Below are 17721 nucleotides of genomic sequence, written 5' to 3'. Positions count from 1 at the left end.
TCCAGCTTGCCACTCTGTTCCTTCTAAGTGAGGCATTTATTTCATTTACATTCAAGGTTAGTATTGATATATGTGGATTTGATTTTGTCATTTTGTTGTTAGCTGGTTATGATGTTGGCTTGTTTGTGTGGTTGCTTTATAGTGACACTTTCAACTTTTTTTCATCACAGTGAAAATAACAAAAGTAACACACAGCTTTACAAAACAAATTTTTATTAGAAAGCAGTAGAATCTGAGCAGGAAGACAGTACAAAGAATGTAAACAGTGTAAACATCACTACATTCAGCTCAACCTGATTGAATGCCGAAAGACAACTCTCAATGCTCTATGTGCCCTTACTAGCAAACTACATCAATTCTATTTTACACAGACAATACACTCTAATTTTGATTAGGTGAAAGCATTTTATCAAAGTCAAACCCAGTGCCAAATACCGGCATCAACACAAACAACTATAAGAACGCTGCTATCCCTGCTAAAACTGGTTTGTTGAATAGCAGCATCACATTTATGATGAGTTAGTGTTGTACATTTGGCTTTATGAGGATTTTATACTTCTGAATTTCAGACATAAAGTTTTCCAACTTGATTGCCCAGTGTAAACATCTTTTGCCAGAAATTCATGGAAAATCTCATGTACCAAATATCACACTGGCTACAATCAAATCACCCAAGAATAGTCACATTAGACTCGCCAGGTTGAATTGTATCTACATCACCTTCCATTTTGCCAGGTTTCCAACATAACTGCATTTTCACAAGACTTAGAAAGTATCAAATCACCTAACCACCACACACAATCAACATAATTCCTATGTATGTCTCTGATAGAAAAATCAGAAAATTGATTTTCTGATAATTAAATGGCCTGTAAGTTTTATTTGGGTTATAATCATAAGATTTCTTAATTGAATTCATCATTCTGTTTGAATGGATCCACCAAAGTTTGAGTGATCCATACCACAGGACTTTATTTTTTCACCCAAAAGATCACAACCAGGGCTTAGAACTTCAACTCTGTGCCCTTCTATGCTTCCAAATATTGCCACCAGTGTGTCCATTTGGATATTCCATAATCATAAAGCATGATCTTTACTTACTGACAAGAGTAGACTGGGATCTCTAGGGTGGAATTTCAGCTCATTGATAGCATTTCCACAGCCAACATAGTGCTTTTTACACTGGATTGTTATGGGATTAATCATCCCAGTTATGCTTCTATTGCTATCATAGGTCCATGCACAAGTGTAAAAGTTTTCATCAGCATCAGCATCCATGTAAGATGGCAACAACCGAATTTCTCCTTGTCAATGACATTCACACAAGGTAACTCTGTTGCTTCCCACAGTTCCTAACAGTAATGGATCTTCTTTACCATGCCAATTAAGTTGAACTCCAAACGGTGGTTGGTTATGATCTTCCTTGAGACTATTTACACATTTGAAAGCATATTTGCATTTCTTTGACTTCCATTTTCCCTTTCCCCAACTTTGCCTTCCAGGTGCATTTGGCATGTTTATAGGTGTATCAGGGTGTCCAGTGATTGTACCACTTTCTACTGACAGCGTCATCATTCTCCTCTCCAGAGAGGTGAGGGTTGCTGGTCTCGTCACTGCTCAGCTTCTGCTTCTTCACTGCAGGCATGTCTATTCCCACCAGCACAGTCGACATTTCCCTCTCTTTTTAGTTGTTTGAGGGACCTCCAAACTGTTCTCCACAGTGGTTGCACTAATTTACATTGGCACCAACAGTGTACAAGAGTTCCCTTTTCTCCACACCCTCGCCTGCATTTGCTATTGCTTGTCTTTTGGATACAATCCATTTTAACTGGGATTAGATGATATCTCATTGTAGTTTTGATTTGCATTTCTCTGATAATCACGATGTTGAGCACCTTTTCATATGCCTGTTTGCCATTCATACATCTTCTTTTGAGAAATGTCTATTCAAATCTTTTGCCCATTTTTTATCACATTATTAGACTTTTTCCTATAGATTTGTTTGAGCTCTTTGTATATTCCGGTTACTAATGCCTTGTCAAATAGGTAGTTTGCAAATATTTTTTCCCATTTTGTGGGTTGTCTCTTCACTTTGCTGATTGTATCCTTTGTTGTGCAGAAGCTTTTTAACTTGATGTGATCCCATTTGTCTATGTTTGCTTTGATTGCCTATGCTTGTGAGGTATTGCTCAAGAAATCTTTGCCCAGACCGATGTCCTGGAGATTGTCCCCAATGTTTTCTTGTACTAGTTTCATAGTTTGAGGTCCCAGACTGAAGTCTTTAATCCATGTTTATTTTATTTTTGTATATGGCAAGAGAAAGAGTCCAGTTTCATTCTTCTGCATATGGATATCGTTTTCCCATCACCATTTATTGAAAAAACTGTCTTTTCCCCACTGTATGTTCTTGACACTTTTGTCAAAAATGAGTTCACTGTAGGTATGTGGATTTGTTTCTAGTTTTTCTATTCTGCTCAATTGGTCTATATGTCTGTTTCTATGCCAGTACCATGTTGTTATAGTTAATGTAGCTCTGTAGTATAATTTGAAGTAAGGTAATGTGATTCCTTCAGCTTTGTTCTTTCTTGCTTAGGATAGCTTTGGCTATTCTGGGTATTTTGTGGTTCCATAAAAATTTTAGGATTTTCTTTTTTATTTCTGTGAAGAATGTCATTGGGATTGCAATGAATCTGTAGATTGCTCTGGGTACTATGAACATTTTAACAATATTGATTCTTCCAATCCATGAACATGGAATATTTTTCCATTTTTTGGTGTCTTCTTCAATGTCTTTCATCAGTGTTTTATAGTTTCCATTATAGACATCTTTTACTTCTTTGGTTAAATTAATTTCTAGGTTTTCAATTCTATGTGTGGCTATTGTAAATGCAATTGCTTTTTTGTTTCTTTTTCACATTGTTCCCTGTTGGCATATAGAAATGCTACTGATTTTTGTATGTTGATTGTGTATCCTACAACTTTAGTGAATTTATTTATCAGTTCTAATAGTCTTCCTGTGGAGTCTTTAGGTTTTTCCAAATATATGATCATATCATCAGCAAACAAGGACAATTTCTCTTCTTACTTGCCAGTTTGGATGCCCTTTATATATATATATTTTTTGTCTGATTGTTGTAACTAGGACTTCCAGTATTATGTTGAATAACAGTGGTTACAGTAGGCATTCTTGGCATGTTCCAGATCTTAGAGGAAAGGATTTCCAGTTTTCCCCATGCAGTATGGTACTATCTGTGAGCTTGTCATATATGGTTTTTATTATGTTGCCTTAAGTTCTCTCTATCCTCAGTTTTTAGAGGGTTTTTATCATGAAGGGATATTGAATTTTATCAAATGCTTTTTCAGCATCAATTGAAATGATCGTTTGGTTTTTACCCATCATTTTTTTAATGCGATGTATCACATTAATTGATTTGCATATGTTGAACCATCTTTGCATTCCAGGGTCAAACCCCACTTGGTCATGGTACATGATATTTCTAACGTATTGTTGAATTTGGCTTGCTAGTATTTTGTTGAGGATTTTTGCATCAATATTCATCAGAGATATTGGCCTGTAGTTTTCTTTATTTGATATGTCTTTGCCTGGTTTTGGTATGAGGGTAATACTGGCCTTGTAGAATGAGTTTGGAAGAATTCCCTCCTCCTCCTCTATTTTTCAGAATAGTTTGAACAGGAGTGGTATTAATTCTTCTTTAAATGTTTGGTAGAACTCAGCAGTGAAGCCATCAGTTTCCAGGCTTTTCTTTACTGGGACACTTTTTATTATACCTTCAATCTCATTAATTGTTACTAGTCTGTTCAGGTTTTGTATTTCTTCATGGTTCAATCTTGATAGGTTGTATGTGTCTAGAAATTTATCCATTTCTTCTAGATTTTCCAATTTATTGGCATACAGTAGCTCATAGTAGCCACTAATGATCCTTTGAATTTCTGCAGTATCAGTTGTAATGTCTCCTTTTTCATTTCTGATTCTATTTACTTGGATCTTCTCTCTTTTTTTTTCTTAGTCTGGCTAAATGTTTGTCAATTTTGTTTAACATTTCAAAAAATCAACTTTTGTTTCATTGATATTTTGTACTTTCTTAAAATGTTCAATTTTTTTTATTTCTGCTCTGATCTTTATTATTTATTTTCTTCTACTAATTTTGGGTTTGATTTGCTCTCACTTTTCTAGCTCTTTAAGTTGCGTTATTAGATTGTTCATTTGAAATTTTTTCTCTTTGTTAACGTAGGCATTTCTAGCTATAAACTTCCCTCTTAGTACTGCTTTTGCTCTATGCCATAGGTTTTGATATGTCGTGTTTGCATTATCATTTGTTTCAACATTTTTTTCAATTTCCTTATTAACTTCTTCATTGACCCACTAGTCATTCACAAGCATATTGTTTAATTTCCATGTGCTTGTGTAGTTTCCAAAATTCCTCTCACTATTAATTTCTAGTTTTATTCTATTGTGGTCAGAGAAGACACTTGATATTATTTCAATTTTTCTTTTGAGACAGGGTCTCACTATGTCACCCAGGCTGGAGTGCAGCAGTGAAATCATGACTTACTGCAGCTTCAACTTCCCAGGCTCAGGTGATCTGCCCACCTCAGCCTCCCAGATAGTGCAGACTACAGGTGTGCACTATCACACCTGGCTAATTTTTTGTATTTCTTTGTAGACATGAGGTTTTGCCAGTTGTCCAGGCTCGTCTCAAACTCCTGAGCTCAAGTAATCTGAGCGCCTGGGCCTTCCAAAGTGCTGGGATTACAGGTGTGTGTGACTGCACCTGGCCTATTTCTATTTTTTCAACATTTTATAACTTGTTTTGTGACCTAACATGGTGTATCCTTGAGAATGATCCATGTGCTGAGGAAAAGAATACGTATTCTGCCTCCCTTGGATGAAATGTCCTGTAAATATCTATTAAATCCATTTGGTCTGTAGTGCAGATTGAGTCTGATGTGTCTTTGTTGATTTTCTATCTGCAAGATCTGTCCAGTGCTGAAAGTGAGGTGTTGAAATCTTCAGCTATTATTGTATTGGGGTCTATGTCTCTGTTTAGCTCTAATAATATTTGTTTTATATATCTGGGTGTCCCAGTGTTTGGTGCATATATATTTAAAAATTGTTATATTCTCTTGCTGAATTGACCCCTTAATCATTACATAGTGACCTTCTTTGTCCCTTCTTATAGTTTTTGCCTTAAAAGCTATTTTTTTCTGATATAAGTAGAGCAACTCCTGCTCTTTCTCATGATTTTAAGCCCTTTATGGTAGCTGCTGCTGCTGCTACCAGCCCTGTTCACTCTCTAGGTCACAAAGTAAACTGATAGGTCTTTAGGACTACACAGAAATCAAAGAGGTGAATCAGGGCCTATATGAGCTGAAAAGAAATGGCCTTGTCAGTGGGCAGCTTCCAGCTCATGTGCCTGGTTTTTGTTTTTGTTTTGATCCAGTCTGATTAACAGCAGAGCTGAAGCATGAAACTAGATCTTCCAATTTTAAATCCAGTTTTATATATGACAATAATTTTTGCATGGAGTTTATAATCTAGACCTGAAGACAGTTCCCAAAAGAGTTATTAAAGTTATTTGATAGCTAGCATGGGTAGGAATAGTGTATAACCATTCAGGATGAATACTTAGAAGAAGAGTATTTATTTAGATAAGATTCAAAAAATGTTACCTCCGTCTAAAAGTTAGCTTTGCTACTTTACAATCACATTCATATTCAGTTACCTGAATTGGATTGTGGGTTTGTATCTCTAGTCATTACTTCCAGAGACATCCCTTTCTCCACTATCCTGGGGATCTGTGAGCTTCATCAACAGCAAGAGTAGACATGCCACTCACTTTAGAGTGGCTTCCGTCACTAATGCTTCCAGTCTGGGATTGTCATGCTAATAATTACAATCTCGTGTACTTTAAGGTTTATGAAGCACTTTTCAACATACGTTTTCTTATTATATACCAGAGTATTAGACACCCGAGTGGGGTCCAGATAGAGTTTTTAGATTTAAATCCAGTTAGCAGATGAAGAAAATCAGAGGTGAGATAACTCTCTTAAAGTCCCACAAGCAGTCAGCAGCTGAGCCACGATTGGAATTCACATCCCCCAATTTTAAATCCTGTGCTTTTCTACCACCCTCATGAGAAGGTAGTACAGGTCCCTTGTCTCCTTGCATGGAGAGGTGTGCATGCACAACAATTTTGTCTATCCTTTATCTCCACAATACTGCAATAGGTCTTTTCTGGGCTGCATTATGACTTTCATCAATCCTAAATGCTTATGACTTTATAGGCCTCTTCCTCCATAAAAATATAAAGTGCACCCACCATTGGAGCATTCAGATATATAAAAATATAAAACTTATGTTTTACTACTGCACTGTTATAAAGATGAATATGTTTTATTATATATTAAAACATTTTCTTTGATGTAATAGTCCAAAGTTTTTCTTCTGATTTTAAAATAAATTAAGACATTTTCATGAGTTCCTAAAATTATTGTGGACACTAGGCTTTGTGCCTCCTGTTTTTAATGGAGAAGAGGGCCCTGGATATTTTTCTGGACAGAGTGATGCAGTAAGAACAGGAAGACTTGCTAGAGTACTTCACAACCTGAAATTTATGGACAACCTGAATCACTGAAATCAATTAAGTTGTATAGAAAATTCTGCACATATGTAGAGGTGTGCATTTTTCTGAGGTAAGCATGCATAGTTTACATTAGATTCTCAAAGGGATCCATTTTCCAAAAACAGATTAAGAAAAAGGAGACCATCTATTGTAGTGAAGGTGTGCTAAGGAATCCCATGCCAGATCTTGTTGAGATAACTCAACCTCTGTATTCCTATGGACTATAGAAGCAGTTGCATTGGTTTAGATGCTCCTTGACTCAAGCATAGGTACTACCCCCCAATCCCCATCCGTCAACACACACAGTCAAATCTTGAACTCTGTCCTAACAGCCCTGAAGGATTGGTCAGGTGAAAAGAACTGTACGTTTGGCGTTAGTCTCCAGGACCCCAGGATTAAGCCTCAAGTCTATCCCTTTATCCACTAACTTCTAAGACTAGTGCTCTGGGTAAGGAAAGAATTCACCCTGAAGCACGAAAGATCCAAAGGCCATGTGCTTTGGCTGGGGACAGTGGCTGACTGTTGGCAGAAGTAAGACATCAGGTGGTGTCACTTAAATGCCCTCAAGCCAGCCCTTGGCAACTTGTCCCAAATTTTTCAACAGAAGGCTCTGTCAACTAAAAGAGCCACAACACCCTTTACGAAGCTAATAAAGAGCTGCAAACATTGGCAGGAAGAGAACCCACCCACACACTGGCAAGAGCAACAGCAGTGATGAGAAGAGCCCTGCAAAGGCTAAAGAACATGGGTACAGAAGTTTGCAGCTGCTAATCAGGACCAGCAGGAGACCTAGAGGAGAGTGACTTTGATGCTAGTTGCAAATAATATAATAATGCCCACCATTACAAGAGAGGGGTACAGCCTGGAGGGCTTGGGGGCCAGTAACTCTCCCATAGTGCGAGGGCTCAGAGCCCTACCCCCACCCACAACCCAATGGAATACCCACGTGAGAACAGCAGCAGTGGGAGCAGGCAACCCCGCAGGAAGAAGGATTTTATCACTGACATTGTTTAGGATGGCTAGCACATGATGAGCATGAAAAGAAGACAGACTTTGAGTTAGTTTTATTATTGTTTTTAAATTCACCACAGGCAGTGCCGCCCTCTCCTCCTTATTGCCTGCACCTGGGGTGGAACTCTCCCACCACCTCTCCCCCACTTGGCACAACATTGCCCCAATCACTAGGGCCTGAGAAACAGTGGAGATGAAATTAGCCTCCTACTATTGGCAGATTGCAAAATAACTGTGGCTCTCCTGGAGGGAAGGCCATCCATTTGTAGTTCTTCCCACATAGGCCCTAGGAAGCAAGTGGGCAAAGGCAGAAAATGCTAAGTCAAGTCCTGGATGGAGTGATGGCAGCCAGTATCGCAGAGCTAGAGAGAATTCCCTTTCTGTTCTACTCTTGTAGCTTGCTTCAAATACAAAGGGCATTGATCCATGTGGGCTGCAGAAAACACTTCCATATGGGCACAGTATTAGATGCTTGGGTCTTCAAGTGCTTCAAGTGAATGGGAAATGTAGAGTAGGCCCTTCATAAGGTACCGTTCCAATTATCCCACCATTTTGGGGGCAGGTCCAGGATTGACCCTTCTTTTTACCCTAATAAAGATCTCACATAGAAGTTTCTTCTAATTTGTGGGAGAAATACCTGCTCACCTTGTTTGCCTTTTTCTTCTATTAAAGCTGTATTCCGTCCTGTCTTTACGCTGCTTTTCTATCTAGCCTCACCTTGGAAAGTTTCCTTTGCGGAGTCTATTTAAATGAATGCTGTGTTTCTTTTACTCATATACCAGAAACTTAGAAATCTGGCCTTTTCATTTGAGAAGGATATTTGGGGGTGGGGGGGCGGAAATCTCATTAGCTTGTCAGCCAAATGTATATTTGCAAACACTTGGTGCACATCAAACAATACAGACTTGGATAGGGAACAAATGTATTGTGCTCATTAAATTATTAGTATTATTATTTTTACGAAAAGGAATGCCTGAGAAAACAAATGCATTTGGGTGTGTTTGGCTACTCTTAGCTTTATAACAGGATTTACTCTTTTCTTTTTAAAATCCCTGTTCTTCAAATTTGTAAAAATAATAAATCGTTTATTTCCATGTCCAACTTGATTCCCTAGTGTTTGATTACTGTTTCGCCAAAAGGAAAATAAATACAATATGTGCTATTAAAGTAATTCAGTGCAAATTGGGCATAACACAAAATTACATTATTAACAGCTGTTAAATGACTATAAAATGTAATTAGACACACTCAATTCACTACTCATGAACTGCACCTGATTTCTAAAATATCAATTTAGAACTTCGATTATTCTTGACAAAAGAGAACATACTAAGATTTTAGGTTTAAATTCCTGATAATGGATGTATTCCCCTGTGACCTTTACTGGGATTCCAAATAAGAGGAGGAGGAAAGAGTTGTTTAAGCACAGGAGGGGGATTGTGAGTTATCATGTGGGTGCCGGCCGGGTTCCCACTGAATCCCTGCCAGCTGCAGTGAGGCATGAGTGTCCTGGTTAAATTTTAACTCTCTGCTTGCAAAGAAGCAACAAAGCCCAGCACAGATACTTGTATTCTAGATGTTTATAACTGTTGCTCTTCTTGACTCCTCAATTTCTTGGCTGCCTTTTCAATGTATCCTGTTAATTTGCTTAATAAAAATAAATAAAATAATGCCAGTCAAAAAGTATGGGGATATTCATTCCGCACTTTCCTCCTCCAAGGCAGGATGGAGGCAGGATGACATGATGTTCAATATATGCTTTGGGATACACATGGGATCATAACTGGCTCTCATCGCAGACTCCTTACTCTAGTCACCCCGGCTTTTCCTACTCCGCCCCTACCTACCTTCTCAGTCTGATTTCCAGCTTCTCCCCTCTCTAGCCAAGGCTACTTGCTATTTACCCAAATGTGCCTTGGGTAGATTACTTTCCCCTTTTCATAGTCCTCTCTTTCCTTCAAGCTACAGTTCCACACGCACATTTCCTTTTTGGAGCTTTTACTAACCCCCCAATGAGAGGTCCCCTTTTCCTCATCAGATCCCCTGGAGTCTCAGCCTGAGCCTCTTCTGTGATAGTTGCTACACTGTTTTCTGATGAGACGTTGGTATTGCACAGTGGTTTATAGTGTGGACTCTGGAGTCAGACAAAATTGGGTTTCAATCTTGGTGCTTCTAATCTCTCGTGGTGTGATTATGAGAAAGTTGCATCACTTCTCTGAGCCTCAGTCTCATTATTTATAAAATGAACACAATAATAGTTTTATTTCCTCATTCTCAAATCGTGAGGACATGAGAGTTTTAGAATTCAAAGATTTGGGGATTTTAAATGGTATAGCGCACATTTTGTACACTACAAAACATCCCTCAGAAGGGATACTGCCTTGAAAGCAAACACCTTAGTACTTCTACAGTGGAACAAATGAATAATTACACGAAGTAGGTTAAAATGACAAAGAGCCTCCTGTCAGTTCAGGTCAGCTTTTACTGCCAAATTGGTTCTGGAAAAAATCATACAAATCAACTTTGGGTTTTTAAAAACTTTGTACTTTAGAATTGTAGATAAAAGACCGTGGACTTGTGAAGGTTAAATAAAATATGTGTAGCACTTAACATAGTGCTAGCACATAATAAATGCTTAATGAAATTAAGCTATTGTTATATGATCATTTGTGTACTTGGCTTTAACCCTTTATTGTCAGCGAGCTCTTGCAGAGGAAGAGGCTTTGTCTTAAACAGCCAACCCCATGCATTGAATTGTACTTTGTAAGTGCTCAATAAATGGTCTTTGGGAGAAAGTCATCACCACATTGCTTAAATATATTTCCAGTTACAGAAATGTAGAACCTTGTAAATGGCTATAATCTAAAGATTAGATCTGAATTCCTCCAAATAAAGCTTATAGTCTGGGCTACTAAGAAGTAAAATATGTCACAATAAAGTCACATGAATTTTCACAAGGAGAGTTACATTGCTGAGTCTCTCACAACAATCATGCAAACCTGACCAGCTTTCAGACAGAGTGGGAAAAGAATGCAGTTGGGAGCAAGCACACTATCCACAACCTAGCAGGAACCAAAGCAAGGGCAAGAGAGAGGCGTTTGACCCAGAGGTCATGTGAAGCCCGAGTGGGAACTGAAGGAAAGTAGCTGACTCCTGGGTGGGATGAGCACTTTGGTGGCATGAGTTGGTGGTCTGAGGGCATTCACCCTCCAAACGCAACCAGCACAATCAAGACTAATTGGTCTTTGTTGGCAGCCTCAATGCACTCCCCAATCTGAATAGGTCTCCTTCCCTCAGGCTGACACCCCTAAGAGGATTCAGCACTTGTGAGTAATTTGGCCAAGCCTAACTTGAAGTAATAAAACTTTTAGAGCCTTTCCAAGATCTTTCTACAGGAAAGAAAGATTCTGCAGGCAGATTGGAGGAGCTTGTCTTCCCTCAGCACAGGTAACGGCCTCAATGAACCCCATTTGGGATATTCATACAGATGAAGGGAGAATAGATCCCTAAGGAGAAAAATGAGCTGCTTTCTACACCGGTTGAGATACAGTTTATTGAATGGCAGGTCACTTCGCTTGGATGATCAGCCATTTGTCATATGTGACTGGAGGCCTCTGAGAAACAGGGACAGGGAATGTGAAAGGAATCAATGGGAGTTCTGGCCCAAGAGAAACATTTGCCAGCATGAATTCATTCATTAACTTCTCTAAAGTCTGCTTTTATCTTTTAGCCTCAAGGCCACTCCTGAGTTCAAGATGGTCTCAGTGTAGGAACTAGTCCTATTAACAGACCATAGGGTCTGCCAAGAGCTAGCCAGTGCAGGGTCTTTGTTCCTGAAATACTTCCCACAAAGGCAGTCATATTGAAAGAGGATCTTTAAGTGCATGATATGGGTTAGATTCACTCTGAAATGATGATCTCATATCAAAAGATATGCCTGGAAAGTCACAAGCCCGGATGCTGCTGTTTTAATTTCAATAAATGTATGTGAACCCGTATAGCTCATAGGGGGTCTGGCCAGTTATCACAGTGATACTGACACTATTGAAGATATTTTTGAGACCTCCTCTTTTTGGGGACTACCTTCAGAGTGTGCACTATATTCTTAAGAATCTCTTCAATGGTGACAAACCTATATCTTTGCGGGGTGAATTTGATTTTTGCAAAGAGCCATAAATTACCCCAAAGCAAAAATGAAGTAGTTAGCTTAGGACATACCATTTAAACATAGAGTAATGCAACCATAAAAATGAAAGAAATAATGGCATTTGTAGCAGCCTGGATGGAGTTGGAGACCATTGTGCTAAGTGAAGTAACTCAAGAATGGAAAACTGTATATCATATGTTCTCACTTATAGGTGGGAGCTAAGCTATGAGGACGAAAAGGCATAAGAATGATAAAATGGACTTTGGGGACTCAGGGAGAAGGGGGGAAGAAGGTGAGAGTTAAAAGACTACATGTTTGGTGCAGTGTACACTGCTTGGGTGGCGGGTACACCAAAATCTCAAAAATCACCACTAAAGAACTTATCCATGTAACCAAAAACCACCTGCTCCGCAAAAACTATTAAAATAAAATTTAAAAAAACTAAAAGCATAATAAGAATAGAGTAATGAAGAAGCAATGCTTTTCTCAGTGACTAACCCTAAAGGAAAAAGAATGAACTTTCACCTACCACATGCCAGTTACCTTTATAAGACCTTAACCTTACTTCGTCTTTAAAATAACTGTCTTAAGGTATTAATACTCTCATGTATAAAATGGGGCTCCGAGAAGTCAAGTACCTTCAGCAAGGTCACACAGGTCATCGGTACAGAGCTGAGATTGATGGCCATTTCTTCCATTCGTCTGCAAGCCAGAGAGTGCTCTTTCTGTTATACCAGACTGCCTTCTTTGAAGGTCATTCAAAGGATAAAAAAGGGTGATCCTTCCCATCTTGATACACTCACAAAATTTCTTTCTCATTTTCACACCAAATAAAATAAAGTGAAAATACATATGTTATTTGTTTTGAGATAGGAGAATGCCAGGAAAGTTAGGAATGAATCAGGCATTTATAAATCAGATAACTTTAGATACTGAAGAAGAGCTTTTTGTTGAAAGAAACCCTGGTAATTATTTGAAAAATGTAATAATTCTGATGGAAATTACTTATTTTTCCTAGTTAACCTATATTTTAACTTCCAAGTACAACTGGCAGTGGTGGTGGCCCCCAGGGAGTTTACATTCTAGTGGGGAGGACAGAATCCCCCTACTCAAAATCAAGTAAACAGATGAAAAAGGAAGCAACAGATAATTGCAAGTTCTAATGAGGTCTATAAAGAAAACAAGTAAGAGGTTGAGATAGAGAATAATAGGGGCATGTCTACTTCAGGCCTCTCTAAGGCAGGACAGGATGGCACATGAAGTGTGGGGCCAAGAGCATTCCAGACAGAGGAAACAGTGTGTGCAAAAGCCCTGAGGCTGAAAAGAGCTTGGTATGTTCAAGGAACAGAAAAAGGTCAAGATTATGGTGAATGAGGAGAAGTAGTGGCACAAGATGAGGTGGAAGGGAGGGTTAGAAGCAGATCGTAAAGAGTTTTCCAAACTGTGGTAAAGACTTTGAATCCCATTTTAGATAAAACTGGATAGGTTTAGGCAGAGGAATGACATGACGGATAGTCACTGAAGGTAGATCACTGGCTGCAGTTGTGGAGACTGGATTGGAAGAAAGTAAAAGCAGAAGAGGGAGGGCCTCCATTGTAAGTGTAAAGGAAAGCAATGATGGTGACTGGGACTAGGGTGATGATGGTAGAGATGGAGAAAGGAGGCTGGACTTAGGATATATTTAGAGATGAATTCAAGGGACTTCTAATAAAATGGATATGGGGACTGAGGAAAGGAAGAAGCCTAGGATGAATTATATATTTGGGGCTTGAATGACTTGGTGAGTGGTGGTGCCAGTCACTGAGCCAAGGAAGGCTGGAAAAGGAACAGTGTTTGGGGGGAAAAATCAACGTTCAATTTTGGACTTGCTAAGTTTGAAAAGCCTTTAGAAATATCTACATGGAGATGCCAGTTAGGCAGTTGGAGATGTGAATCTGGGCTAAAAACATAAATTTGGAGGTCATCAGCATATGTTATTATCTATAGTCATGGACTTCATAAGATCACCTAGGGAGAATGTGTATATAGTAAAAAGATGGAAACAGATTGAACTCTGGGGCACCCTGACATTAACAGGCTAAGCAGAGGAGGAGTCAGCAAAGGACACTGAGAAGGAGTGGCCTATCATGTAGAAGGAAAAGAAGAGAGTGTTGATTTTTGACCTCCTAAAGTTCATGAATCCAAGGGCTCTAGGATAAGGGGAACTTGACTATCATCCATTATTGCAGTAGGACTTTGATGGTTCTTGTAAAGTCATGGTGTCTAGTTTCATGCTTGATAATTAGTACTGGTTCCTGGCCTCAGGTTACTGGCCTTTGGGGTCAACTCCTGTGTCAAATAACGTGCTGGTAGTAGACTTTCTTGGTACTCTGGCCATTAATAAACCAGCCCGGGAAGCTTCCCGGAATGCCCACAGCAACACTGATGGGTGTAGTCAAAGCTATAGCCTTGGGACTTAGAGCCAGGCAAGACCAAGCACCCATAGGTAGCACAGAAAATCAGTATTCAAAAGACCCATAAGGCCTAGCCCTATAACCTCCTTGGGGAATTTATCACGTAATCTGATAAATTGTGTAATATTCATTTAATGTCCATCTCATGCCCTAAACATACCCCCCTCAAAGCAGAAATTTTGTTCTGGCTTGTTTCCCACTTTATCCCCTGTACCTAGCATAGTGCCTGCTCATGCTAATTAACAGACTTACAAACCAAATCAGCAGTAGGGGATTGGTGTGGGTTGATAAATGGGCTTACTGGAGCAAAGCCAAGTCTATGAGATTCCTGGTTCCCAGAAACTACTACCATTGGGGGATCTAGGCAGGCACCAGCCCCAGCAGCTCTGTAGGCAGTCAGAACACCTTTACTCACAATATTTAACAAAAGGGAGGTGAGGCTATAGAGCTGAGATTGGGGGTTGCACTGTCATCATCAAGCCTGAATGTTTTCCAGTAGGTCTTAACTTGTATATCCACATGGCATGAGGCTAGCTTTCCCAGTGTTAGAGCAGAGTCTACCATTTGTATGGTAGACAGAGTCTACCATTTGTATGGTAGACAGAGTCTACCTTTGGCTGTCAACAACATGGTGAGCATCTCTTAGTTGCTTGTGCTTCTTCACTGCTTCAAAATCAGCCCAGCTGGTATGGAGCAGGATCCACTAGCCATCAGATGCAGCAAGTGGTCAGCTTGCTTTGGATGTGTACACAGCAGGCCACAGGTTGGACACGGTTGCCCCCCTGCTAATGAGAGCACCTCCTAAGAGTAGGGAATGCACGGGGGCCTCTCTCAAAGCTGGATGTTCCAATGAAGGCCCACAAACTGTCCTCATCCCAGAGGAAGGCCTCTGTTTGACAGCTGGGTCTCTGAGGCAGAGCAGCTGGTTATGGATCATGTTGTAAAGGGGAGTAAGTCCACCTTGTGGGGTCTTTAAGGATCACTCCAAACACAGTCATGGAAATTATAATGGGAAAGGACATGAAATGAAAGGATTCATTATACTCACAGGCCCTAGAGACAGAAGGCATGGCATACCACACAGGACCATATGGGAGGAGCTTCCAGGGAGCAGGCTTAACCAAGAAGGTGGGGAGCTGAGAAAGCAGGGACCTGTGGTCAAGTGCATTTATTGGGAGTCAGAGTAAGTAAAAGGCATGAGGGGATTTTACTGGTGCATCTGAATGTCTCTAGGTCCCAGTTGGGGGAGGGAGAGAAGGGGAACTTGTGGCAGGGCCCAGCCTTATCATACAAGTATATATGGTCACCTGGGTGGGGTGCTTACAGCTGGTTTGTGGGGATGTTGAGGAATGAGGAAAATATGGAGTTTTAAAAAAATTTCCAACACATAAATTGAATGTGTCTCCCCGAAATTCATTTGTTGAAATCCTGACCCTCTATGTGAAGATATTTGGAGATGGAGTCTTTGGAAGGTGATTAGGTAATAAGGGTGGAGCCCTTGTGAATGGGATTAGTGCCCTTATAAGAGAAACCCAGAGAGCTCTCTTGTCCTCTTTTTCACCATGTAAGGACACAGCAAGAAGTTAGCAATCTGTAACCCAGAAGAGGGCCCTCGCACAAACCCAACCATGCTGGCACCATGATCTCAGACTTCCAGCCTCTGCAACTGTGAGAAACAAATTTCTGTTGTTTATTAGCCATGCAGTCTATGGCACTTTACTGTAGCAACCTAAGCTGACTAAGACACAGGTGGCGAACTCCTCCCTGACAGAGGTGATAAATAGCTCCTGTGGGGCACTCACACAGCATGACAGACGCCAAGAATCCAGTCTGGCTTTCCTGTGGGCACTTCCTAGCTGCCTATGTGGAATTACCTGACTCCACTGCCTGAACTACTTAGAAAAACTAAAGTACAATGTGATCCATCAACACAAGAAATACTAGTTGCTGGGAGTCATCAAAGTATCTAAGTACATGAAGAATTTAGATAGCAGCACATAGTGGTTAAGAGCATGGGCTTTGGAGAGAGAGATAACTGGATTCAAATCTTTTTTTTTTTTCTATTTCATTTATTTATTCATTCATTTACTTACTTATATATATATGTATATTTATTATACTTTACGTTCTAGGGTACATGTACATAACGTGCAAGTTTGTTACATATGTATACATGTGCCATGTTGGTGTGCTGCACCCATTAACTCATCATTTACATTAGGTATATCTCCTAATGCTATCCCTCCCCCCACCCCCTCCCCACAATAGGACCCGGTGTGTGATGCTCCCCTTCCTGTGTCCAAGTGATCTCATTGTTCAATTCCCACCTAGGAGTGAGAATATGCAATATTTGGTTTTCTATTCTTGCAATAGTTTGCTGAGAATGATGGTTCCCAGCTGCATCCATGTCTCTACAGAGGACACGAACTCATCCTCTTTTATGGCTGCATAGTATTCCATGGTGTATATGTGCCACATTTTCTTAATCCAGTCTGTCACTGATGGACATTTGGGTTGATTCCAAGTCTTTGCTATTGTGAATAGTGCCACAATAAACAAACATGTGCATGTGTCTTTATAGCAGCATGACTTATAATCCTTTGGGTATATCCCCAGTAATGGGATGGCTGGGTCAAATGGTATTTCTAGTTCTAGATCCTTGAGGAATCGCCACACTGTTTTCCACAATGGTTGAACTAGTTTACAGTCCCACCAACAGTGTAAAAGTGTTCCTATTTCTCCACATCCTCTCCAGCACCTGTTGTTTCCTGACTTTTTAATGATTGCCATTCTAACTGGTATGAGATGGTGTCTCATTGTGGTTTTGATTTACATTTCTCTGATGGCGAGTGATGATGAGCATTTTTTCATGTGTCTGTTGGCTGTATGAATGTCTTCTTTTGAGGAGTGTCTGTTCATATCCTTTGCCCACTTTTTGATGAGGTTGTTTTTTTCTTGTAAATTTGATTGAGTTCTTTATAGGTTCTGGATAGTAGATTGCAAAAATTTTCTCCCATTCTCTAGGTTGCCTGTTCACTCTGATGGTAATTTCTTTTGCTGTGCAGAAGCTCTTTAGTTTAATTAGATCCCATTTGTCAATTTTGGCTTTTGTTGCCATTGCTTTTGGTGTTTTAGACATGAAGTCCTTGCCCATGCCTATGTCCTGAATGGCATTACCTAGGTTTTCTTCTAGGGTTTTTATGGTTTTAGGAAAATTTAAGTCTCTAATCTATCTTGAATTAATTTTCGTATAATGAGTAAGGAAAGGATCCAGTTTCAGCTTTCTACTTATGGCTAGCCAATTTTCCCAGCACCATTTATTAAACAGGGAATCCTTTCCCCATTTCTTGTTTTTGTCAGGTTTGTCAAAGATCAGATGGCTGTAGCTGTGTGGTATTATTTCTGAGGGCTCTGTTCTGTTCCATTGGTCTATATCTCTGTTTTGGCACCAGTACCATGCTGTTTT

The 17721-nt window shown here is 39.7% G+C and overlaps 1 pseudogene; it reads right to left on the bottom strand.

Annotated features, from left to right (window-relative positions):
• Nucleotides 1-711: 711 nt before the first annotated feature.
• LOC100428083 (polycomb protein EED pseudogene) lies at nt 712-12591 on the bottom strand (annotated as a pseudogene).
• Nucleotides 12592-17721: the final 5130 nt, after the last annotated feature.

This window comes from Macaca mulatta, chromosome X (assembly GCF_049350105.2).
Source record: "Macaca mulatta isolate MMU2019108-1 chromosome X, T2T-MMU8v2.0, whole genome shotgun sequence".
NCBI lineage: Eukaryota > Metazoa > Chordata > Mammalia > Primates > Cercopithecidae > Macaca > Macaca mulatta.
The sequence above is the reverse complement of the archived record's forward strand: the minus strand, read 5'-3'. Positions and strand labels throughout refer to the sequence as shown.